This window comes from Sus scrofa, chromosome 11 (genome assembly GCF_000003025.6).
Source record: "Sus scrofa isolate TJ Tabasco breed Duroc chromosome 11, Sscrofa11.1, whole genome shotgun sequence".
In the NCBI taxonomy this organism is placed as follows: domain Eukaryota; kingdom Metazoa; phylum Chordata; class Mammalia; order Artiodactyla; family Suidae; genus Sus; species Sus scrofa.
In genome coordinates this window covers 20,572,770-20,599,352 of record NC_010453.5, presented here as the reverse complement: position 1 = coordinate 20,599,352, position 26,583 = coordinate 20,572,770, and the positions used below count along the sequence as shown (strand labels likewise).

Sequence of the window (26,583 nt, the reverse complement as noted above, 5' to 3'; positions counted from 1 at the left end):
AGCAAATCTGCTACCATCACTCCTGGATCCTGCATCATCAGATCTGGGTCCTGAAATTCACATGGGTCCCAGCTATGAAATACGCTGATAGTGCATGCCTCCTTGTTTCTTTGTTTGTATTTAAATTTGGCATTGAGAGCTGCTTAGATGCTTTTCACGGGAGGCCATTTATGGCTTCCCATGGGAGACATGAAAATGAAGAGATTCGGTATGGGACCTGTCATCTAGGAGCTTAAAGTCAAGGAGGAATTATCTACTGTGTCTTGAATGTGCATCTCCTAGTTTTTAAATTTTACACTTTTATATGAACAGTTTTAACACTTAAAAAAAATTCCAATTTCCTCCACTGTTTTTCACAATGCTCATTCTCTTTCCATGAGTGCCAGCTGACTGGTATCCTGTGCCTGGACTGATGTTGAATGTTCTTCTTCCAACTTAAACTTTGGATGGTTTTGCAGATGGGGATGGGGCAGAGACCCTCTGAAAATGAATGCACAAGTTTATGTTCTTGTGACTGTGTCAGTTTTTCAGGAGGGAGGTAATCCTCTAATATGCTGTAACACAAAAATGATTCTGGATCACTGAACCTGGATGTAGAAAGACTATGTCGTGTGTGTGTGTGTGTGTGTGTGTGTGTGTGTGTGTGTGTGTGTGGTGTGTATGTGTCCTGGTAAAATCACAGTCTCATAGGTTAATGTCTCCTGGATAATGCTCTTCTGAGACTACTGAAGCAATGTATACTTTATCAAGATACAAAAGTCACAGTTAAAAATTTAATGAGCCAAGTAGCTTTAAGGAAATGCAGGAAAAAGTGATAAAGGATGAAGCTTTTTTGTTTTTTTCTTTTCCACTGCACCTGTGGCCTATGGAAGTTCCCAGGCCAGGGACTGAATCTGAGCCACAGCTGCGGCAGTGCCAGAGGGGATGGGCTTTTTTTAACCCATTTAATTGGGTATTCAGGTTAAAACACACACACACACACTCTCTGCAAAACACATTAACTTTAGTGTCTTGGGGAGAAGGTGATTTGCTGTTTACATACATTGTACATCGCTATTTACATCCAATTAAAGTTGAAGCCCTGCTTAGGAGGAGGCAGACCGAGAGAATACTTTCACGCAGACAAAAGACAACTTTCATACAGTGGAAACAGGAACTTCTGAAAAATGCTTCGGCTGTCCACTTCGGTTACAAGGGCAGGATAGTTTTAGAGTAGGTGGGAGAGAGCGCCTCCTTTTAATGATCTCTTGGGCGTGTGGGGTAGTAGGGGATCCAGCGAAGTTAACTGAATGAACCTCTCAATGATACATTCACTGCTTTTCTAAACTTTGGGACAGTAGCAAAGACCCTGTTTAACCAATCCCATCAATGTATTTTTAAACGAATACTCTGTGGGGGGGCGGGCAGAATAATGATCCCCTGAAATGCTCCCACCTAAGTCCTGGAACCTGGATACCTTGTGTTTCACAGCCGAGGGGCGTTGAGGTTGTGGATGGGCATTAAGGATGCCAATCAGCTATCTTCAAACAGGGCGAGGGGCCTGGGTCCTCCAGGTGGGCTCAATGTACTCACAAGCATCCTTAAGGCGGAAGAGGAGGCGGGGACTTAGGTCAGTGATTCACTCTTCAAAGATGGCGGCAGGCGGCTCCTGGAATTTCAAGAGGGCAGGGGGATGCTTTTTTCCCTCTGGAGCCCCCTGGAAAGGAAGGCAGGCCTGCAGACACCTGGACTTGGCCCGGTAAGACCCATTTTGGACTTCTAACTAGACCAGCAAGTAATACCTTGTGTTTTAAGTTGACAAATTGTTGCCTGAGTTTGTGATAATTGTTACAGCAGCAACAGGAAAGTGAAAACATGTTGCCTAGACCTGCTACTGCTCTGAAACTTAGGTTTTGTTGTGGGTACAGAGACACTGGGGAGGCAGAGAGGGGCTCTCCAGGCTGTGAACGTAGTTTTGGTTGGTACACAATGCTCTCTGCTCCTACTGTTTTAATGGCATTGCCCTTGTGCGTTGGGAGTGGGATTCACCAGGTGAATTCTTCAAAACTGGATGAGTTTTGATGCCATCCAGGCTCATGTATGAACTTGTTAAACCTTTCTCTGAGGAAGAAAATTGACAATATGCAAAGTGGTATTACTTTTCATCTTTATGCTGTGGAAGTGGATTTCACATCAGGCACCATGTCGGGTGGAATAAGCAGGAGACTCGGGGTGGGGTGGGGGTGGGGGAGATGGAAGCCTTTCCTCTTCCTCATACACACTGCAGATGTGATGGAGTTTTGTTCTGCTAGAAACATTTACAGTAACTTTATCAAGTCCCTCAAATGCTTTTGGTATTTGAATGGAAATTGGTTTAATTTTGGGGAAAACTAACCTCTTAGTTCTGCAGTTTACGATGTCAGATTATTTCAGTATGAACATGTTATATCTTTTTACCTAGGTCAGTCTTATTATTTTGTCCTAAAGTCTTTTTTTTTTTTTTTTCATAAGTCTTGAGGATTCTTCATGTTATTTTTGCACCCAGTATTGCTGGGTGGTGGTGATTATTCTTTGTCTGGTGTGTTACTTCTGAATTGTCAGGGGAAGGTTGGTCTACTTGTATTTCCTTTGTAGACTTGTTCTCAAAGGCCTGAGCACTTTTCCTTGAGTTTAGGTTCCCCGTGGGGATAAAGGGACCTCAGTCGATAGGACGTGCACAGCAGGAGGAGGGGTTATACAGCTCACTCTCTAGCCCAGGTGACCCTGGTGGGGGAGGAGGACAGTCCTTAGGGCAGAGGACAGAACATTAAAATGTGGGCTCAGAGGTTCTCATCATAGCTTAGCGAAATGAATCCAACTGGGAACCACGAGGTTGCAGATTTGGTCCCTGGCCTTGACCAGTGTGGGTTAAGGATCCCGCATTCTGTGGCTATGGTGTAGGCTGACAGCTGTAGCTCCAGTTAGACCCCTAGCCTGGGAACCTCCATATGCCGCAGGTGCGGCCCTAAAAAGTGCAAAAAAAAAATGTGGGCTCAAATATACCCGTTAGCCCACATTGTACCTGGATGTCTCCATGGATACCTGCGTGGGCTGCCAATTGATCTTGCCATCCCCGACCCTTTGGGCTGGGAGGAGTAGCAGGAGAGAAAGCTTGGAGCCAGCTGGCTGCTCCCTTCTCCCCTCTCTCTGCTCTCATTTGGTGGTTTTCGACCTTGGAGCACCTTGGAACCATCTCAGGCTTTGAAATACTGACACCTGGGAGTTCCCATTGTGGCTCAGCATACTAAGAATACGATATAGTGTCCATGAGGATGCGGGGCAGATCCATGGCCTTGGTGGCTTAAGGATCCAGTATTGCTGCAAGCTACTGTAGGTCACATGTGGTTTGGATCTGGTGTTGCAGTGGCTGTGGTGTAGCCCGGCAGCTGTAGCTCCAGTTCGACCTCTAGCCTGGAAACTTCCACATACTGCAGGTGCAGCCCCAAAAAAAAAACTAACACCTGGATTGAATCCAGAGGTTAACTATGAGCCCCAGGTGAGGCCAGGACAGAGGTTTTAAAGTGCCGCAGGTGGTCCTCATGTGCTGCAGAGGCTGAGATCTTCAGACCTGGTCTGAAGTGTCCCACTGGCTGGAGGAGGTGCTGTTTCTCTGCTTTGCTTGATCACCAGGCAGCAGCTCCCACCCAAGGCAGCATGGAGACTCTGGAGAGAGGCTACCTACCCTGTCTGTGGCTCTCAGGGCTTTTCCCTTCTGGGGTATGTGTCATTTATGCGTGGACCTGATCCCCTAGATTTTTTTCCTAGAGATTTTTTTTTCATAGCTTTTATGCTAGTTCTCAGATGAACCAGTTTCCATCCTGTCTCAGGTGTTGAGAAGGGAGTCTGCAGTCCTAGTGACCTGGTTTTGGTAACAACATCTGGAGGCCCTTGTTTACATTTCAGCCAGAAAGGCTAAAAGGAAACCAGCTTGAGTGACTACACCAGGCCATGTTCACATGTTATTTTCCTTCAGAACACTATCAAATTGCGGGGTGGGGGGGCTGGGGTGGGTTCAGAGAAGACTCTGGACACAGCACCAACTCTGGGATTGGATTCTTAGCTAACAAGTTTACCCCTCAAGATGTGGTCTCTTATAAATGAGCTAAGAAGGAAAGGCCCCAGCAGCATCTTGTAGGAGATGCCCACAGGCATGAGCTGAACTTGAACTCTTGTGGCGAATAGGACAAAAACTTGGAGGGATGTGTGAGGGAGGACCAGCACTCTGAATCTAAAGAATCATCTAGGAGGGGCTGTTACAAAGATGACAGGCTTCGGTGGCTGTGAGCATAGCTTTAGTGCTCCCTTCTGTTAGTTGCTTATTAGAATTTGTTAGAATTTAATGAGACATCTCTGTTACCCTACAAGAGGGGCTCGTAATAAAGCTCATCCAATTTAGCTCATTTCTAGCTTGGACAGGCTCGAGGTGGAAGCAGCCAGAATTGACTTTTATTGTCAGGACTTCCAGTGTGGGCTGATTGTTTGAGCCTGGATTGGGATAAAGTATCATGACGACATGTTGGTCTAGCCCTTTCTGACTTCACCTCTTTCTGGGCTGACACTTGCCCTGGGATTGTCTGATGGACATCACTAATAACAGAGGTCAGCAGAGATGCCTCGGTTCAGGGATATGATCATATTTTAGCACTTGATAATACTCAAGGCAGAACCAGACTCAAGGCAGAACCAGAACAGAGCCTTTGGTCAAGAGATCATACTTGGCTCCCAGAACCCCTGTTAGGAGTTGAAGGCTATCTCCCCAAAAGAGGTGAAATCCTAATCCCCCAGGACCAGTGAGTGTGACCTTGTTTGAAGGGTCTGTGATGATCAAGTCCAAATAAGGTCATTAGAGTCGTAAGACCTAATCTGCTCTGACCAGTGACCTTTATGACAAGAGGAAATGAGGACATAGAGACAGACAAGCACACAGGGATAACGCTATACGAAGATGAAGGTAGAAATTGGGCAGTGCATCTACCAAGACAAGGAGTGCAAAGGATGCTTAGCGAACCACTGGAGGCTGGGAGAGAAGCATGGGGCAGCGTCTCCCCTCCACAGCTCTCAAAAGAGCTCATCCTGCTGCTCCCTTGACTTTGGGCTGCTAGCATCCAGAACTATGAAACAATACTCTGGTGTTTGAGTCATTGGTTGGTGGTATTTGGGTGTGGCAACCTAGGAAACTGGTAACACCCCCTTTCCCTCGCTCTGGCTCCTCAGAGAAGTGATGCTATGGATGGGTCAGATTCAAGGACACTTGTGGAATTAATCAGGTTGAAATGTGAAAGGGCTGATAGTGAACCAGTTTTGACCTTCAGAAAGGACAACTGCACATGACCCAACCCAATGTATTTCTGGCCAAATCTCAACAGGGTGTGATGGGCGGGGGAGCTGTCTCTTATTTCCATTCCCTCCCCCTCTTGTGGAAAGTGGGAAGGGGCTCACAGCTGGAAGAAATCCTGGCCACCTTTTCCTTAGGGCTTTCATAAGGTTTTCCTTAGGTTTCTGAGTACTCTTTATTCCATGTAGCTTGGTAAACAGGTAAACTAACTGGGGACAGAACCCCAAAGTTTGCCTTTCCTAAAAAGGTCTGAGGTGGGGTGGCAGGTGGGGACCTTTCAGTGTTATGAAAGGCCTATGAAAACCTTAGGGCCTGGAGAAAATGATGAAAAAATAGCAATATGTAACCTTTTTGAAATAAACATCTAAAGAGCTATATAACATTGTAGCCATCAAAGCTGATCTGGCTAGTGACATTAATATGCACATGAAACACAGCTTACATATTTAAGATGATCTAGGCGGGGTCTCCAAAAGTTAGAGTTAGCAAAAGGTGATAAATGGCCCTGGGCACTAGGGCTAATGTTCTTTCCTCTGGTTACCGTCAAGTTAGACTCAACAACTACTTCCTTGCTGGTGTATTTCTTGGCATTCGTGGAAAGATCAGAGACTGGATTCAGGACAAAAGGGATAGAATAAAGCAAGTGTTTGTTTTGCTTTGTCTTTGGCTATACATTTCTCTTGGAATAGCTGATAGGGTTCTAAATAGTGTGGATTAAAACAGGATTCATGTATTTCTGTGTCCTGCCACTAGGATCCTAACCCTCTTTGTAAGAGGACCCAATTCATTCATTCAGTTTCCTCTATAAAAAAATCTTAAATAGCCATCCTTCAGGCTTGGAAATCAACCTAATAGGCAGTTTTGAAAAAGGCTTGAAGTAAATGCAAATACTTGGTACAGCTTTCCATCTTCCTGTGAAATCACACAAACCTGAACTAAAGATGTAAGAATGTTGCTTCATTCACTATGAGCTTATGAGACTTGAGAAGACTGTAGCAGGATTCTGAATAGAAATAAGCATCTTCTAAATGGACATGGGGCTTGCTTGTCCTTCTACTTGATGGGCTATTGATCTTTTAAGTGAACATGAGTCTTAGATGTGCCTTAAAGTTTGTGGAAGGGAAGATCAGGTTGCCTTTCTCTGGTGTGGCCTTTTCAACTCTCTTAACTACAAAATGCCAGGGTAAATGGGGCCCCTAAAATCACCATCATTTGGTATGGTGATTTTTTTTTTTTCTTTTTTTTGGCCATGTGTGCAGCAGATTGATGTGGGATCTTAGTTCACAGACCTGGGATGGAACTTGAGCCACAGCAGTGAAAGTGCTGAATCCTAAGCACTAGATCACCAGGGAATCTCCCCCGCCCCTCAACCCAGTATGGTGATTCTGAGACACTCTCAAAGTACTTTGATCCTGGGGTCAAGGTCTCTTATGAAAAGACCTGTCACTTAGGTTAAAGGGATATCATTATTTAATTATCATTAATCCAGAAAGTTTGTGCTTTTTAGAGCCACACACACGGCAGATGGAAGTTCCCAGGCTAAGGGTTGAATCAGAGCTGCAGCTGCTGGCCTATGCCACAGGCACAGCAACACCAGATCCAAGCCACATCTATGACCTACACAACAGCTCGTGACAGTGGCAGATCTTTAACCCACTGAGCGAGGTCAGGGATTGAATGGCATCCTCACAGAGACTCTATTGGGTTCTTAATCCTCTGAGATAGCAGGAACTCCCAGAAAATAACTTGTGAAAGTCTCCGTCATGTCAGGAATGATGTGAAGCACCAAGGATACAACCTTGATGGAGACGGTCCTTGACATCAGGAGCTGACAGATGAGTAGGGGGCATTGCTAATTCAGGGGAATGCATTCCAGGCTGGTAGCTGTTGCAGGGTGCAATGAGCACTACAGAGTGAGATGTGGGGGCAGATCAAGAAAGCTTTCTGTAGAAAGTGATCAAAAACCGAGACCTCGAAAATAAGGCTTTATCTAGACAAATGGGATAGGTTCCCTAGAGATAAGAAAGCACAGCACATAATAAGAACTGAAAGTAATTCAATATGAGGTCAGGATCCTCCAGAAAGAGATGAGCCTGAAGAAGGATGCAAGAGCCACATCCTGCAGGGCTTTGCAAGCCATTTGGAGCAGTTTTAACTTGTATCCTGAGGGCAATGGGCAGCCATGAAATGATTGAAACCAGAGTGGAAAATGGATTAGAAGAGAACTCGACCCGTCAAGAGGCTGATGGGGTACACAAGGTGAAAAGTGACACAGGGCAGTGGGGACAGGGAAAAGCGGGGGATTCATAAGACAAGAAGAGAACTGGAAGAACTTGACACTTGGTATGGGCACAAGGAAGGAAAATGAAGATGGAAGCTTTTTAAATTTGTAGAGTGGTGCCCATCATGGAACCACTTGAGGACTCAAGTTTTATTTAATTTTTGCATTTTAGGGCTGCCCTGATGACATAGGGAAGTTCCCAGGCTAGGGGTTGAATCGGAAGCTGTAGCCGCTGGCCTATGCCACACCACAGCAACACCAGATCCAAGCTGTGTCTGCAACCTACACCCCAGCTTATGGCAACGCTGGATCTTTAACCCACTGAGCAAAGCCGGGGATTGAACCCACGTCCTCATGGATACTGGTTGGGTTCATTGCCGCTGAGCCACAATGGGAACTCCAAAGAACATATTTTAGGGAAAATGTAGTAACTCAGTTTGGAACACACGGATTTGGAGATACTGACAGTATATCCAAGGATGGCTTCTTTTAAACAGATAGGAGTCTGGAGAAGGAAAGTGATAAGGACTCCTCCAGGACAAGCCCCTTAGACATCTGGCTGGAGATAACTCTAGGAAGAGGTGAGTACTGAGCTGAGTCTGGGTGGATGAATAGTGGTGTCATGTTAATGGAAGAGCCCAGAAGGCAATGAGGAGTTTCAGGTAGCGTAGAGGGGTTGGGATGGAGCAGGAAGGCAGGAAATCATTCCTGATGGGGGCCTTGCGTGACAGGCCTTAGGCATAAGGAACTAGGAACAAGCCAATAAGATTCTAGGCAGGGGACAGACCTGGTCTTTTTTGTACTCTACAAATTATTTATTTTATTTTATTTTATTTTCCCACTGTACAGCAAGGGGGTCAGGTTATCCTTAGATGTATACATTGCAATTACAGTTTTTTCCCCCACCCTTTCTTCTGTTGCAACATGAGTATCTAGACATAGTTCTTTGTACTCTACAAATTAGACTGGGCACTAACATGAACAAGAACTGGAAATGACAAGTCAGCCCATTAAGAGATGCTAGTGCTATTTCTGTCAAAAGATCAAATCCCAAACGAATGCTGAGGCAGAGGAGAAAAAGGAGTGAAACGGGGCAATATTGAGGAGAAAGAAAGGGCAGACATAGCCATGCCCTCTGGGAAGCAAGGAAAATGGCATGAATGATGCTGAGGCTTCAGCTCAGCTGGTGGTGGCCACTTGATAAGATAGACAAGGTGGGTAATGGGAAGGAGTTAGTAAGAAAAGCAGGAGAGATGGGCCATAATCCTTGGTTTTTCATTAAACCAAGTCAGGAGTTAAAAGAAAGGAATTTTTGTTGGCTATGAGAAGCAATTATAACTTTCATCTGTAGTAAAGAATTTTCAGTGATGTCACATTATCCTTGTCTATGAATACTGAGGCTCAGGAATTATTTCACTCTGGAAAAACTCCCTTTCTCTAAAAAGAGACAGCAATATTCAACATGGGGCCGAAAAGAGAACACTGCCATAACTTGGTATTTGCATATGTCTTTCCTAAATAGTCAGACAGAAATCTTTGTAACAAAAGTATTTTTTAATTTGTCCAAGGCCTCAAGATCTTACAACATGGCTACTTATCTTCTAAGTTTCAGTTGAGATAAAAGTGGTCAAAAAAGCCTTCCCTGAAGATCTTCTCTAAATGGTTGCCTTTCCTAATATCGAGGTACCATGTCTCATTCTTGATAGCACTTTTTTCTTCTGCTTCAAGTTATATTTTGTTCAGTTATTTCTTTCCTTCTCAGTATATCATAGGGTTCTTCGTTGGTGGCTCTGTTGTAGAGAATAGTAGATATTTTGACAGCTATCCCTGGCTAGACTTCTAATCTAAACCTACTCTAAATCTGCTAAAGCTACTCTATGTTGCTGTATAGTGCATAGAAATCTCCATCAGGAATTAAAAAGAGCTCCCCATGGTAACATGAATAAGAAAAGCAAAAGTGGAGTGTCACAGAAAATGGGTGGGAGGGTCTGTGTGGGCGCGTCTGTGTTAGGGCCTGAGATGGGGAGGTCTGTGGCAAAGGAGGATTGCAGAGCAAGCTCCTCGATTTTCTTTTGGTGGAAGAGAAGCGTTGTTGCTTCCACAGAGAAGAGCTTCATTGAAAGAAGCTCCAATTCAACTACTGTGGATTCTATGACTATATTCTGGAGTGGGGGAGATCCTGAGGGAGCCTGTCTCCAGAAGCTGGCTTAATTGGGTTCCAACTGGGCAGAATGAATTTTTAATCAGAACAGATTTTATTTGCTTTAAATGAATATTGTTGCAGTTAGCTGTTAATGACCCCTTTGTTGATCAATAGAGGCTATCAGTGGCTGACCTTGACAGATTCCATTACTGAAATAATGAGTCTGATGGGTTATGATGATTAACATTTGCGAATGGTTTTACATTTGCAGGGCAGGAGAGGGGTGTGAAATAAAGCTGCTTACTCAGGCGGGTTGACCATGGGGAGATGGAAGGAAGTAGTGAAAAGTGCAGGGAGCTTGATTAAAAAATGAATGGCTCCCAGGAAGAAGTCGTACAAATGAAGGCATATTCAGATACATATCTTGGAATCACCATGTTGAAAAGGTTGATGACTTAAAATTGGAATTACCAGATGTTTTGGGCAGAAATGGGGAACCAAGTGGGAAAATAGGAATTTATCCTTTTAAAAGGTCCTGGTTTATTTCTTAACAGCTGGTGGGAACCTGAACCAAACTGACAAATTGAAGAAAGCAGCCAGGTTCAGAGGGAAATGTAGGAGAGACGCTTATAAGTAGGATATAAAAAAAAAAAAGGGGGGGGAGGTGAAGTCCAATTGAATGTGAGCACTTCTGAAACTTGGAAGCTTAGGTTTCCAAGAAATGTGATTTTATTTTTTCCCCCTAAGCAGCTTCCTTCTCAATGACATACTTTTAGATTGTAAAAAAATTTCTTCCCTTATCCTCAAAACTATTAAAAAAAAAAAAAATTCAGTGCCTCCAGACACATGACCCAGCAAACAAATACCAACACAACTCCTCCTATCCGCCCCCCGCCCCCCAGTCAGCTGTGGGAAAATGTGTGAACTTTTTCTTGTGATACAGTTTGGGTGACTGTGGAAAGATCTGTTGTCAAATTTTCCCTCCCACCTTCCCCCAATTTTCCCATCACAGATTGATTTCTTTGTATCTATTGAACATCTTGAGTTTTCTGGCACTATGTCCTTAAGATGCACCCATTTCTGGAAGGGGTAATAACTTTGCATCCATAATTAGCTCATACCAACTAAAACCTTTTGCAAAGAGAAATCACATGGGGACCAATGCATGTGAAATGAATTACTTTGGAGACAATAGTTTTCTCCTTGTCCCGGTGCTACTTTTCAGAGGTGGAAGAGCCTATTTTTGGCCTCTTAAACGACTCTGAATAGGAATTTCCTTCTCTGGCTTATTAATCTCTATTGTCAAACTTCCTGGATCACTAATTAACCGACTGAAGGCAATTTGTTCTATGCCTTTACATATTGCCAAAGAACCCAATGTAATGAGGAATATTGAATATACATGGAGGCAAACTCCTATATAAGACACAAATAGACCCTGTCTTGGTGTTGCCTATCCTTGGTTTCTGGATAATGGGTCCAGGATCCTACTAACTGCTTACATAAGAAGTTAACAGGCTTCAAAATGACCTGTGCCCAAGCAAGCAAAATAAAGAACCAGATGACAATGAGTAAGTTCCTTGCCAGATCTGACTCTATTGTAATGAATCAAATTACTGTACCTTCTGTAAGTGCAAAGCCAACAGTTGGTGCACAGCATATGGGAAATGCATACAGTTTTGAACCAATCCATCCATTCCACACCTTAGGGAGATGACTCAGAGCAAGAAGCTCCTTTAGAAATGGTTTTCCCCATCATTAAGGGCCTATTCTATGTTGGTACCACAATCTAAGTATAAAGGTAAGCACTGTATCAGCTAGGCTGTAGGCAAATTAATATATTAGGGACAACAAACTATACTATCAAGTTTAATAAAATAGAGCACAGGGAATTATAACCACTTGTGATGGAATAAAATGGAAGATACCATGAGAAAATGAATGTGTATATATATGTATAACTGGGTCACTTTGTTGTACAGCAGAAATTTACAGAACATTATGAGTCAACTACAATAAAAATTAAAAAAAATCCCAGTAGGCCGTTATAGGGAAAAAATAGAAACAGAGCAAGGAAAATCAGCTGGGGAAAAAAGTACTGTAGAATTCATCTGGGGATAGATCCAAGGTGGCTTTTCGGGACATAGAGGCCCCCAATGAGAAACTCTCAAAACAGGAAAAAGAAATGGAAAATCAAACTGGTGGACCCTGATGGGGAGGTCCAGTGGTTAGTGACTCCTATTAACTGAAGTCTTTCTAAGACAACTCCAAGTTTTTGTTGGGTCTCTTCACCCTGTGTCCTCTCATGGGTCATAACTTCAGTGGTAAAATACACCACTTCGCAAAACTTGGAGCCAAGACCTAGAGGAAGACGAGGAAGTGAAGTAAAGGGGAGGGTGGGATCAGAAATGATACTTCAACCCTGAAGTCAAAGACTGTGGTAACTGGGGAAAGACGAGGCTGGTCTTCAGGGAGATAGGGAGCAAGTGAGGTAACGAAATGGGCAGGTGCCTCAGGGTGAAGAACTTAGCGTTTAAGCCTAGAGAAAGCATCTCAAAGTCATCCTAAGGGTGATGGGAAGCCACTGAAAAGTTACTAAAAGACCTTCACTTACTTAGCTCATATCGCTGAATTCTGAATGAGTCACATCTGTAGGTTGTTGAAAAATCCCCGTGTTCGCCAAATTAACTGGGTTAATAGGTACATGTATAATGGAAACTTTCTGACTACTTACTAACATTAAGGTATTTGATGAGAATGAAATACACAGAGTACGTGGACCACAGCTGATTTTTTTGTTGTTGTTGAAATAAATGATGGTATGACTCTTTGTTGAGTATGAATCTTTGCAATTTTTGCAGTCAACTTTTCAATAAAGTAGTATGGGGGGGTTAGTTTTCCTAAGTTATAACTAAAGTTGCTGAGAGCTTGTAACATGCAACATTTTCAATATAGTCTGGCAGTACATCCAAGGAAAATTCTTTGCTTGGTTTATTATAACTTGATTGGAATGCCACTACTTCAGACTCTGTAGAAGAATACTGGTACTACTTACAAAATTACATTTGTTCTGAAAATAAAACAAGTTACGGGTGGGTATGTTAATATTTAGAATGCTTTCAAGTACTTAGGGGTCACTTTCCTGTAAGTGACTTAAATCACGATGGAACTTTTCAATCTTGAAAATACTAAGGACCTCTAAACTAATTTCCTCCTTGGTATAACCCTGTATTACTACATGAATTTCAGAGTAAAGATTTCTTTTAAAAAAAACTGTAAAAAAAAAAAAAAAAAAAAAAAACAAAAAAAAGTTAACATCATAAAATGTATAAAACAAAAATACAAACCTACTGAAAATCTATAATTTAGGTCCTTTAATTCAGACTTACTTGCCCAACATTAGTCAAATAAGGTCATATTATTAATGATCATACAACTTTGAGTTAATGTATTACTTGTACAGATGTTAAGGGAATAGATACAAATTAAAAGCAAGAGACTACATTCATATTAAAAATAAGAGATGTTCCCTTTCATTTTCTTAGAGCGTTTTCCTTTGTAAAGTTCTAAGTTCTTTATTTGGCTCTGCGTTGTAAATCTTTTAAAAGGCTTCTTAAGTCTTCTAACTAGGAACGTCTTTGTCCAGGACCTAGAGACCAACCCTTGGAAATGCCATCATCATAAGTGACTAGATATAGTTCCCTGTAACTATAATGGAAAAAATAAAAATCATTAAAAAATTATCAATGGTCGTGTTGCAAAAAAAAAATACCATCATCAAGGGGGAGATAGAGCTTTTAAATAGCAATAGACATATCTGGTGGCTATCTTTATAGATCTATTGGATTCAAAGCAAAAACATTTTGGGGGTCATTCACTTAGGGTATATGTCTATATGGATACACCTGTATATACACATACCTGTGCTAATGGTGGGGGACAAATCTGACGTATGGAAAGCTGATCGGCATTTACCACTGATGGGAGGACAGGGATGCTAAAGCTAAAAGCTGCTGGAAGCCATGGGGCCATCTGGATGTTCCGAACAAGGTCAGCTTTCCTGCGCCTTAGCCAGCCATCCCATGAGAACTTTGGGCTGTCCTTTTCGCACTCACTTCATTATGTTTCAAGTTCTGCTACCTTTATCTTGCCCACATCCTGGGGATCCTAAGAGGATTCATTTGTGAGAGTTTTGTAAATTGCTTTGTAGATTAAAATTCTCTATAAAGTGTTTATTACTACGGGCAGTCCTGACCGGGAGAGATTAGACTTCTGACAGTTGCCATTTCTAGGCTCAGAGAAACGTGTCTGTGTTATTCACCCACAAGGCTGGCTCACACTGATAGCGTTGATCAGGTGATGTGCTTCCTGATCTGCTTCCCTGTACCGATGACTTGTCTTTCAGCCTTAGCCTGGCCTCACCTTTCTCCTTCCTCTGCTTCCCTCCTTTTCCTGGGGCCTCCCAGCTCCTAAGCAGAGCTCCCCTAGACTTGTCAAGAGCCCTTTGGATAGGGAGAGGCCGAGGAAAGCAGTGTGGCGCAGTGAGGAGCTTCTGTCGTGGCTCAGTCGTAATGAACCTGACTAGGATCCATGAGGGTGTGGGTTTGATCCCTGGCTAAGGATCTGCACAGTGGGTTAAGGATCTGGCTTTGCCGAGACGTGTTGGGTAGGTTGCAGATGAGACTTGGATCTTGCATTGTTGTGGCTGTGGTGTAGGCTGGCAGCTGTAGCTCTGATTCAACCCCTAGCCTGGGAACTTTCATATGCTGAAGATGGGTCCCTTTAAAAAAAAAAAAAAAAAGACACACACAAAGTGTGGAACAGTGGATATGGTCCTGAACTTCAAGTCTGGAGATCTGCCTTTGACCAATCCTGCCTTGTAGTTACGGAATCCTGACCGGGTACTTCATCTCTTGGAGCCTAGTTCTCATTGAACACATTTATTGAGCCTTGACTAGGGCCGGGCTAGGTATAGTGTTTGGGGCTGGAGAGTCATCAGAGAACTAGCTCCAAGCCCCTGTCCTCATGGAACTTATATTTCAGCGGGGGAAGCTGAAGATAAAGCATAAGTACAGAATGGAAGATAGCAACCTAAGGTTGGGGGACACCTGGGTGAAATGGATGGGGAGCGGATGGGTGAGAATGTGATCGTTTCTCTGGGGGATCAGGGTAGACTTCAGAAGAAAGGGGCATTTGAGCAAAGACCTAGAGGAAATGAGGCAGTAGGACCAACACTGTACCTATCTTGAGAAGAACTTGCCAAATAGAGTCCAGGATCAGGAAAAGGGGAAACTAAAAACTAGTTGTTGACCCTTGCCTGGAACTAAAAACAAGGGCAACAGCTACTCTTAAAATGGTTACTATAGGCTAGGCGTGTAGTAGACAGAGCTATCTGGTAGAGACCTTGTATCTAAAATATGTCTACTTTACAAGCTGGTCATGGCTGACCTTCATCTTGTCCACTTCTACTGTACAGCAGAGTGACCCAGGCATACACGTAGATACATTCTTTTTCTCATATCATCCCCCATCATGTTCTATCCCGAGAGTCTGCACACAGTTCCCTGTGGAGGAGGTCAGTTCTTAGAGTTGATTTCTTAGGCAACTGGGAACCTACTTAGTCTGTGAAATTGAAATTCACAAGTTTATATTATCAGTGGAAATTCTGTTTAAACATCTTTTCTTATTATCTCCCTAAAGCTGTGGGAGTGTCTTTCCCCTAGAGAGGTCCGATTTCAGGAGCACATAAACTTTGAATAATCCAAAAGCTCAGCATTCTTGGCTGTGCAAGGTGCCAGAGCTGGGTCAGAGTCAAGCTGGATGGAATTACTGAAGGTGGCTGTGTGGCCGGCAATGCAGTCTGAAGATGAAATGCAAGGTACCACTTAGACCGCTTGGTATTGAGAATGAAGGTTTGTACGAGGTCTTTGAGGGTGAAGGCCTTGCTTAGGAACAAAGAAAACTGTTGAGAAGATGATGTATTTGGAGGAATTCAACCCTGTGACTGAAAGCAAATTCCAGCTCAAAGAATTAAGAACACTTCCTTAAATTATCATCACTGGCATTTTTCCCCCTTAAATGAAGGAATCCCATTTTCAAAGACCTGTAACTACTAATACATAGTTCTTTGAGAGGACCCACTTATGGGGATTATACCTTAAATCCCCCATATTTAATTGAATTCTGTTATATGGAATTTCTATGATTTATCTTCAGACTTTGCAAGGAAGTCCAGGGTGGCAGTTCATCCCTGAAGTATCCAAAAGGCTCATAAGCTGGGTCCATATTCACTAGCCACAGGGAAACTGCCATTTCTCAGGATGGAAAGATTATTCTCAGCTATTAAGATTGTCACACAGGCGTTCCCGTCGTGGCTCAGAGGTTAACGAATATGACTAGCAACCATGAGGATCTGGGTTTGATCCCTGGTCCCGATCAGTGGGGTGGGGATCCAGCGTTGCCATGAGCTGTGGTGTGGGTTGCAGATGCAGCTCAGATCCTGCGTTGCCGTGGCCTTTGCCGGTGGCTACATCCTGATTGGACCCCTAGCCTTGGAACCTCTATGCCGTGGATGCAGCCCTAGAAAGACGAAAAAAGTGTCACAGAGAAAAATTTCCATACTGACAATACTTTTAACTAGGAAATTAGAGGAAAAGAATGTTATTGCAAGTCTGCATTATTTTCAGATAACTATTGCTGGATTACTATTTAACAGTAATACTTGGGGTGATAAAGGAACCTTAAAGAATCTGAAGGAAATAAAAAGAGATACAAGATTAAAGGGACAGTGAGTGAAGGAGGTCACACCAAAAGCACAAGAAGAGAAGAAAAAAATGGGGCTTCAGGAAAATTAAACTTCTATGCATCAAAGGACACTATCAAGAAAGTAAAATGACAACCTATAGAATCTGGAAAATCTTGGCAAATGATACCTGACAAAGGCTGATTATTCAGAATAAAGAATTCCTGGAGTTTCCTTTGGGGTGAAGTGAAAAACGAATCTGACTAGTACCATGAGGCTGCGGGTTTGATCTCTGGCCTTGCTCAGTGGGTTAAGAATCTGGCATTGCCATGAACTGTGGTGTAGGCCAGCAGCTGCAGCTCTGATTCACCTCCTAGCCTGGGAATTTCCATATGCCAAGTATTATGACCCTAAAAGGCAGGGGGCAGGGAGGAGACCCTGGAACTCAAGCATTCTAATTAAAATGCGCAAAGGACTTGAAAGACACTTCTTCAAAGACAAAGGCCAATAAGCACATGAAACAACAAATGCAAATCAAAGCCACAATGGGATAACACTTCCCACCTACTAGGATGGCTACCATAAAGAGCAAATAACAGAAATTGAAATCCTTGTACATTGCTGGTGGGAATGTAAAGTGATGCAGTTACTGTGGAAAATAGTTTGGCAGTTCCTCAAAAAGCTAAATATAAAATTGCCACATGACCCAGCCATTTCACTCCTCAGTAAATTCCCCACATTGAAAATGGGCCTCAAACAGACCTTGTCCGCCAGTGGTCATTACAACATTGTTCACAATAGCCGAGCTGCTCAGTGGATAAATCAAACAAGATGTACATGCAATGGACTCTTCAGTTATAAAAAGGAGTGAAGGAGTTCCTGTCGTGGCTCAGAGGAAGCAAATCTGATTAGTATCCGTGAGTTTGCAGATTCGATCCCTGGCTTCACTCAGTAGGTTAAGAATCTAGCATTGCTATGAGCTGTGGTGTAGGTTGCAGACCTGGCTTGGATCCCTTGTTGCTGTGGTGTAGGCTACAGCTCTGATTGGACCCCTAGCCTTAGAACTTCCTTATGCCCTGGGTGCAGCTCTAAAAAGACCCCCCCCACACAAAAAATTTCTGATAGTGCTACAATATAGGTGATGAACCTTGAAAACATGCTAAGTGAAATAAGCCAGACAAAAAAAGACAAATATGATTTCACACATATGAGAGATCTAGAAAGGATAAATTCACAGACAAACTAGATTGGAGGTTACCAGGGGCTGGGGTAGGAGGGAATGGGGAAAAATTGCTTTTTGGTCAGGGTTTCTGTTTGGGGTAATAAATCTAGAAATAATGGTGATGGTTGCATAAGGTTGTGGATAGAAAACCCCTAAATCGTATACTTGAAACGGCAAATTTGTTCTTGAATCACAGTTTGTTTAGATGGAAATACTTTTTATTTGTGATTTTTAAATTAACTTCCAAACTGGTCAAAGGCTTTTTTTAATGGAAAAAGTAAAAATTATTGGGATGACAAGTAAATATATCTGAGGTAATTATAGGCAAGTGGAAGCACATAGATTATCATAGGGATAGAATAACATCCTAGCGTAGGCCAAACTACTGTTTTGAATATACTATTAAAACGAGAACCAGAATTGGGAAAATGGCTAATGATGATAATATACTAACACAAGGGAATGACTTGCCATTAAAATCGTAATTACGAAGCGCATATGAAAAAAACATAAATACGTGAATACCTTACATGAAGTATGAGAATATAGAATAGCATGTAGAGTATCTTTGCTAAAATAGGTTTTATGTGGGAGTGAAAACATTAAACCCATTTTAGGGATAAAATATTTCTAATGCCTGTGGCTTTATTTTTTTTGAAAAAAAATGAAAACTGCTGGTGGGCTCAATACTTTGCATCGCTAGTCATTACCTTTTGTGCAGAGTAGAGTTGGCGTTTTGAGCTGAGAAACTCCTTCAATTCTGGAGCTGTATCCATTCTATTCAGTTTTAATCTGAAGACTTGTTAGGTGTACATGAGGCTAAAATTAATGACAGCAGAGATAAACTACTGGTTTAAAGATGTTATAAGTTAAATTCCAATTAAGCGTTGCTTGCAATCTCACTAAATACTCTCATTTAATACCAAGACCCAAGACTTCAGGGTTCTTTCATGTAACTATAGGATGATAGAGTGAACAACTGCAGTCTAAATCCTCGTTTTGAAAGTGAGGGAACTGATAAACACAGTTTGTATTCTGACAAAAGCCAGGCAGTAGCCCAGGTCTTAATGCTTAGCCCATATCTGGTGCTGAACTGTGCATGGAAGTGTCCTACAGACAGAGGGGCATGTGCTGGAAGATATAACTTCAAAATGTGGTTGGCTTAGTGATATTCATACCAAACTAGCCACACCTGTCATCCTTTCTCTCCTCCGACTTTTGGAATTTTTACATTGTGAGAATTATTTCAACTTAGCAATAATAGCACTTTGCTTCATGCTGGAAGCTTAGGGCAGGAAAAACTTTCTCAAGAACATAAATGCAACCTGATGGGTGTTTCCTATCTTGGTGAAGAATCTGTTAAGAACCCACAACCCAACAGGTCAATTTTGACCTGAAAACAAAAAAGAAACCAATCCCCAAACCCTGATGCTTTTTAGGACTGTTAACTCAGTTCTACTTGAAGCAGGGGCTGGGTTACAAGAGAACTCTTTCAGGTCCCTCAGTGTTCTCCTGGCCTAACTCAGGATGCTGAACTACTGATGGGGCTGTTAAATAATCCATCATCAGCTCTGAATGCAAGCAACCATTACAGCAAAGGAAACAGGCCAATCATCCTGAAGATATGGACTATTTAGCATTCATTACTGTGTTGATAGGGTTGATGATGTGGTTTATTCACCTGAAAACCAACTCTTTGGAAACAATTACAAAGTGTTGGTAAACTCTGAAAGCAGGGAACAGATGGGAGTTGCAGGTAACACCACCTGTCCTGGTCAGGCCAGTAAGAGGTTTCAGTGCCGTTCTTTATGTCTTGACACCCAACTTCATAACATAATTCTGAAGGTCGAATAGAATCTCTTGGTACCGGAACAAAGGCCTCTTTGTTCAGTGGCTTGCTGACAATTTTAAGTATTGAGATATCTAACAGGGGAAAATGGAATTACAGAGCTGGAAAGGATTATCAAAATGTAATTTAATTCTAGACAAATCCCATCTAAGTCCTTAGCTTTCAAAAGAGCTCCAGGGAAATTACTTGAGTTGTACCTTTATTTTTTCCCCTTCAATTCTGGGAGCTTTATTGATGATGGGTAGTGATAGTGTGAGAATATCATGGTGCTCTTTGAGATGTGGGAAGGTACCTTATTACCTTGCCCAACTTGGAACAAAAACGATCCTTCAATTTAGATTTTTTCTTTCTTTTTATGGCTGCATCTGTGGGATTGAACCCACATCCGCGTGGATACTAGTCTGGTTCTTTACCTGCTGAGCCACAAGGGGAACTCCTTCAATTTAGATTTTCAAGATAACATAAGAGAGGATAAAGAACCAAGTCTAATGCACTTGCTTGAGGAATTGCTCAGTAATGGTCAGTTCTGCCAGCATTTAGCAAATTCTTACTACGCTAGCGATGACTAAATCAAAGAGTAAGAATGATCCCTTCCTGCACCTGAAGGGTTAAAAACCTAGTATGCTCTAATGAAGTAAGTTGGAAAGAGAAAGATAAATACCACCATATGCTTTCACTTATATCTGGAATCTAATATATGGCCCAAATGAACCTTTCCACAGAAAAGAAAATCATGGACATGGAGAACAGACTTGGGGTTGCCAAGAAAGAAGGGGAGGGAGTGGGAGGGACTGGGACTTAAGGGTTAGTAGATGCAAACGATTGCCTGTGGAATGGATAAGCAATGGGGTCCTGCTGTGTAGCACTGGGAAATGTCTGGTCACTTGTGATGGAGCATGAGAATGTCAGAAAAAAGAATGTATGCATGTATGTGTGACTGGGTCACCTTGCTGTGCAGTAAAAAATAGAACACTGTAAATCGGCTATAACGGAAACAATTAAAATCTTTATAGAAAAAAACCCCCAAAACCTAATATGCTCTATTGCATGGTTAATAGGCCCGTGCACCACCACGGTACCACTGGTTCCTTGCAAGGAAGTGGAATGCAATGTATGTATCCGAAATTTTTACAAGTGCATGTGTGAGGCAGTTCGTCAAGAGTCTACATTAAAACGTCTAGCCACATCCTAGGCTGATAGTGCCAGCATTGCTCTTGGTGCATTTCAAATCCTGGTCTTCCCTGTGATTTCTGCTCAAGTCAGATCATTTGGGAATGGGCCTAAGACGAGGCCCTCCTCTGTGATCCTAATGTACTTCCAGTGTTTCCTTCCAGAAAAGTCATCCTTCAAATAAATAGGTTCTCGCCCAAGGGTGAAATGGTCTTCAGTTACGGGTCATTATTTTTGGCTTTTCTATTGTTGCAGAAACTGGTTTGAGAAAGGTTTTGATAGCTGCTTAGATAAATACTTCACTGTGACAGTTCAGGCTTCATCTCTGAGTTTTCATTGTTTTCTTTCTTTTTCTTTTTTTTTTTTTTTTTTTTTTTGTGCCTTTTAAGGCTGTAACTGTAGCACATGGAGGTTCCCAGGCTAGGGGTTGAATCGGAGCTATAGCTGCTGGCCTCCACCACAGCACCACCAGATCTGAGCTGCATCTGGAACCTATACCACAGATCATGGCAATGCTAGATTCTTAACCCACTGAGTGAGGCCAGGGATTGAACCTGCAACCTCTTGGATTCTAGTTGGGTTTGTTATCCCTGAACCACAATGGGGAACTCCTCGTTCATTTTCTTTTACACTTTTATAAATGGTCTAGCCAAATGTGAAGAAAATAGCTCAAATGGGCAAGCGAGCAAGTGCTGGCTAAAACCCTTAACTGAGGGGAGGGTGCCTGGTAGCTTAGTAGGGGCATTCTCCGGGCCAAAAGCAGAACCCTATAGTCCCCCATCCCCTGAGGAACATTCCGAGTAACACTGCTCCTGGAATTGCTTTTGTTTTTATGGGATGTGTAAACAGTCGAAAGTGAAACCCTCATTAATGTAATGAAAATTAATGAAAATATTTCTTGCTTAATAAGGCACCCTCCTGTTGTGTTAAAGCACTAAGTTATTAAAAAGACAAAAGTGTGACTTTGAGCTTTTGCTTGAAGTTAGAACGTGAGAGTCTCATGGTATGTGTCTCTCATCTTAGCTTCTATGACCAGCCTTGCCAGACCTGTTTCTATGGAGACAGACATTAAACCGGTGAACATACTAGAGAAACTACTATTAGGATGTTCTTTGAAACTTGGATTTGCCAGGTGAGGCCCCCATTTGCAAAACAGGCACAGGGAGACACAGTAAAGATGACTCGCTATCAGGGCAAAACTACAAGGGCTTCTGGGAAACCCTTTTTCTCTTTATTTTCCTCTCCTCTTTTCCTTTCTCCTTCTCTCATTGATTGTATTTATTCAGTCAAGCATAATTGAGCTCTTAGATGTGGTTAAAACCACATACTTTTCCCTTCCTCTTGTGTGAGTCAGATAGATGGCTTTAGGAGACAAAACCAATAGGAAACTCTTTCAGGATATCTGGGGAGCACATCTGTTAAACACACTGATAGAAGGGCAGAGTTGGTACCTCTGCCTCTCGAGCATCCCAAGCATGATGGCTCAATACACATCTAAGCATGGTGATGCCTGAATAGGATGGCTGGAGCCACAGGAGAACACTGGCAGACTCTTGGACCCAGAGGTGTTGGGGAGTTAGCATAACTGAGAAATAGAATCTTTCCTTTCCTTTAAGTAGAGAAATCACAGGTGCATGGTTTGTGTAACGTCATGGGCATCTCCCAGGGGTTCAGAAGCCAGTGCCTATAACAAAGACCCAATAGCCTGTGTGCCAAACAGAAACAATGAATGAAGATTGACTTTCTTCCAGACAGGCTTAAATGTCTTTCATGGGATAAAACAAAGCTGAATAAGCAACAAACACTTTACCCAACAGGTGGGTTAATCGCTCTCTTAGGGAAATAGAGAGCCACCTCGAGCAGAACTTGGGAAATCACCCAGTTGACCCTGAAACCAAAGTTACTATATTGGATGTAAAAACTGGGTGGTTTCTTTGAATAGAACACACAGTAGTAACTTGGTTGTGTTTTACCCATTTGAGCCTGTAAACACATTCACCCATGTAAACCTTTAGAGCAAATCATCTGGGAGTTAAAAAGGAATAGGAACATGAAAACAAATTCATCCCATAGGCAAGAGAGAAATGTAGGAGACACATTAATTCACAATTTTGGGATGTTTTAAAAATCTGAGATGATGGCAAGCATTTACAACGTATAAAGGTTCTCATGAGCACATTCTAATAAGAATTGAGCAGGAAGCTTCTATCCAACTCTACACCCCACCAAAGCCAATGGTCTTAACTTCTGAAATCAAGCCTTTATTAAAAAATGAGAAATAGGGTAGATTAGAAACTACATTTAGGAAGACAATTCAATTTTTTTTTCTTTTTGTCTTTTGTTGTTGTTGTTGTTTGTTGTTGCTATTTCTTGGGCCGCTCCCGCGGCATATGGAGGTTCCCAGGCTAGGGGTCTAGTCGGAGCTGTAGCCACCGGCCTACGCCAGAGCCACAGCAACGCGGGATCCGAGCCGCGTCTGCAACCTACACCACAGCTCACGGCAACGCCGGATCATTAACCCACTGAGCAAGGGCAGGGACCGAACCCTCAACCTCATGGTTCCTAGTCGGATTCGTTAACCACTGCGCCACGATGGGAACTCCCAATTCAATTTTTTTTAAAGTATAGTTGATTCACAATGTCGTGCCAGTTTCTGCTGTACAGCAAAGTGACCCAATCATATATATACACATACGTACGTACATTCCCTTTCCCATATTACCTTCCAACATGGTCTATCCCAAGAGATTGGATATAGTTTCCTGTGATGTACAGTAGGACCTCATGGCTTCTCCATGCTAAACGTAAGAGTTGGCGTCTACTAACCCCAAACTCTCCGTGCATCCCACTCCTTCCCCCTCCCCCTTGGCAACCCCAAGTCTGCTAGCTCCGTGAGTCAGAGGAAGACATTTTTCAAGTGCTGGCATACTTCAGGTTTCCTGACTTTGTTTCTAAAACAAAGGCTGTTCCCTTTCGCTAAGCAAGAGACCTGATTGTCGGCGAAGATCAGAAAGTGGTACCTTCTGGAATTAAAACCCTGCAAGATCATAATGAGATGGATGAAACTCTTCATCTGCGGAAATCTTCCGAGACGCAACTCTCTAAAAGAAAGGTGCGAAAGTGTTTCTGAAAAACACCACAACTTCCTGTTCATCCAAGACTCCAAGGTGCCTCCCTCCAAGTCAGCCAGCACCTGTAACATGACTAATGCCAAGTGCTAATCTTTGAGCTGCAACATTAATGTATAATGGGCTATTTTGGTGACAGATGAAATATTGAAAGGGTTCGATAGCTACAAAATCTTTAGCATTCTTTCAGTACTGTCCAGGGAAAGATGTTCTGACTCTAGATGACTAGTCTTGCTTATTTAAAGACAAATATCCCTAGAGTGGAAAAGGGCAATTTATCAGTGTTAAGAGTTATAGAAGTAGCCTTTCAAGGGTGTCTAAATCCATATAGCCAATCCCTTGTATATCAAGCTATACTAGAATGTTTTCCCTCTACATTATTACTCTTTCTGAAGAGTTCTCATTCTCCATTTTCCCAACTTCATCCTATTCTTCAAACCCCAACTCAAATATCTGTCTTCACGCAACCATCTCTCATCCTCCATTCTTCCAAGTTCTTGGCATTTTTTTTTATAATAAATTCTGCTTTCTGTTATAGCTGGCTTTATCCATCAGGCTGTATGTTCTTTGCTGTGTACTTACTTTTTGATTCGTGTTTAAAAAGTTTGCAGATACATGCATCAAACTCTCCTCTAGATGCTTGCATATTCGTTCTATCCTGTGTCTGGCAGGTGCTTAGATTTGCTCTAGCCCATTGTAGACACTCCCTAACTGCACACTGCTATTTGGTATGGCATCTGAGGGGATTGCCCTACTGCAAGGAGAGTCCCATGAAGGTGAACGGGTCCAGGAAAATGGGTCTGTATTACCCACGTATGAAATAAATCAAGTGATTGGAACTTGACTCATGTAAGTCAGCTTCAGAGAGTGTCATTATTCCTGGGTCAAGGTGGGGAAAAGAAGTCGGAACTTGGAAAGTTGATGGTTGGTATTGTGGAATGTGGAGACCCCACTGATGTTCACCTGCAGTGGTGAGATTCTGCCTGGGAGACCCATGAGGCCTCTGAGAGATGCATCGCACCTCTTCGCATAATGATTGCAAAAAATCAGCCAGATTAATGGAAAACTACCCTGAGATGCTATGTAGATTCTGACACAAGAGAACTTGGTTTAGGAGAACAATTGTCCAAATGGGTCTTAAAATCTCAAACCAAAGCTCAGCAGTTGCTGGGGGAAAAACATTCAACATCGTTCTTACAGACCCTATTAATTAGGCATTTATAATAACCACAATATGGTTGGTATTTAGTAGAAAAAGGTAGTTTATTTTTTAATAAATGTTAGGCTTTCATAAGGTATGGGAAAAGTAATCTAAAAATAGCATTGTTGGGGAGAGTTTGGGGTTAACAGATGTGAACTATTACATTTAGAATGGATAAGCAATGAGGTCCTACTGTACAGCAAAGGGAACTGTATCCAGTCTCTGGGATGGATCATGATGGAAAATAATATAAGAAAGGGAGTGTGTGTGTGTGAGAGAGAGACTGGGTCACTTCGCTATACAACAGAAATTAGTACAACATTGTATATCAACTATACCCTAATAAAAAAAAAATAGCAGTTTGAAACCAAATGGACAAAGAAGGAAGTTGGTGAAAGGTGCTTTCAGTTCAGACTCTAGAAATTAATTCTGACATGCATGCCTGTATAGGCATTATCTATTATATAACTTGGGCTGAAGATTAAGTGTATTTTTATTCCTTGTGTTCTCTGGAAACACATAATCTAGTGAGGGAATAAAAGATGATGGTAAGATGTGAAAAGATAATATGTAAGGGCTGTGGAAGAATCAAAGCAGGGTACATATCTCACCCTTGGATAGAAGGGAAAAACGAAGGCTTCCTGGAGGAGGTGATGCCAAAGGTAGAAATTGCCAAGCAGGGAGATGAAAGGGCATTTGAAGCAGAAGATGCAATGATGAAGGTGAAGGGACGTGGGAATTCTAGGTAACTGATTGTAGATGGAGAATGTGAAATAGAGGTGTGGGCAGGGACCTTCTTTATGGGGCCCTGTGTGTCTCATTTAAGGATCTGTAATCTTACTGGCAGCAAAGTCATTCAAGGGTTTCCAAAAGGAGAGAGATTTTAGTTAAATATTTATTTGATATGGTTAACTTTGGTGAAGAGGTGGAGAATGACAGCCATGGAAGGGGACATGTTTGCCATAACCCAGGAGATGAGATGGGGCTGAATGAAAGGAGGGGAGGCTGATGGTGAAACAGCGAGGAAGCAGACAGCAGAGGCCTCAGCAAGTGCTCAGATGTGCAGGTGAGGAAGGGGAGGAGTTTGGGGCATCTAGTGATGGAGCAGACTTTAATGCCATATTCTAAATCAAAGATTTCAGGAAGCGGGGGACGGAACACGAACACAGCTTGGGAGCAGGTAAGACTGAGGTTCCAGTGGGACTCGAGGCTGGAGTCCTTCATCACATAGTTGGATGCAGGAGGCTGAGGCCCTGGGGAGCGGGGTAGTCCAGAATACAGATTTGTTAGTTCCTCGGTGTTCTGCTAATAGCTGAAGCCATGGAAATGGAAGGGACTCAGCAAGAGCAAGGAGAGTGAGAGATGAGAAGGGAAAGAGTGGATCTGGGGAGAGCCCTACCATATAAGGAGTAAGAGAAAAAGGAGTCTGCAAAAAAGAAGCAACAGACCTGGGCGGGGAGATGCTGAGGGAGGAGACTGTTTGGAAGAGAGGTT

General features: G+C 42.6%; 1 protein-coding gene and 1 long non-coding RNA gene across 3 annotated transcripts in view; one reads left to right on the top strand and one right to left on the bottom strand.

The window, feature by feature from the left end:
- The window catches only part of HTR2A (5-hydroxytryptamine receptor 2A), a 64,287-nt gene that overhangs the window by 20,873 nt on the left and 16,831 nt on the right, over positions 1-26,583 (bottom strand).
- LOC110255812 lies at positions 69-25,330 on the top strand. The gene is made up of 3 exons (XR_002336672.1): positions 69-1,738; positions 21,784-21,892; positions 23,746-25,330. It is a non-coding gene; the product is annotated as an uncharacterized LOC110255812 (long non-coding RNA).